General features: G+C 32.0%; 1 non-coding gene across 1 annotated transcript; it reads right to left on the bottom strand.

Annotated features, from left to right (window-relative positions):
- Nucleotides 1-287: 287 nt before the first annotated feature.
- Nucleotides 288-391, bottom strand: LOC125341166. Its single transcript, XR_007208898.1, has one exon. It is a non-coding gene; the product is annotated as a U6 spliceosomal RNA (small nuclear RNA).

Genomic DNA, 391 nt, shown 5'->3' on the forward strand with positions numbered 1-391 from the left:
CTTTGTCTAATGCTATAAAATTTCTAGGTGAAGAGTTTCCTGATTTTATGCACACTATCTACTTTGCCTATTTTCTGAACCATACCATGCAATAGTACCCCTTCTTTTCAGGCCTTTTAGAAAGCTTTGGGTATAGAAGAAAGCAGTCTAAGTTCCCCTATAGTTCTTTTTATGCTTATAAGGATGTTATTTCTATATATATCTATTTATTTCCAGAATAACTTAAATTATTGACATTTTTCTTCATTGGTGTCTATTTTTCAGTGGCAAAATATTTATAACTCATAAAAAATATGAACTGCTTCACAAATTTGTGTATCATCCTTGTGTGGGGGCCATGATAATCTCTGTATCATTACAATTTTAGTATGTGTGCTGCCAAAGTGAACAC

Source organism: Perognathus longimembris, chromosome 1 (assembly GCF_023159225.1).
Source record: "Perognathus longimembris pacificus isolate PPM17 chromosome 1, ASM2315922v1, whole genome shotgun sequence".
NCBI lineage: Eukaryota > Metazoa > Chordata > Mammalia > Rodentia > Heteromyidae > Perognathus > Perognathus longimembris.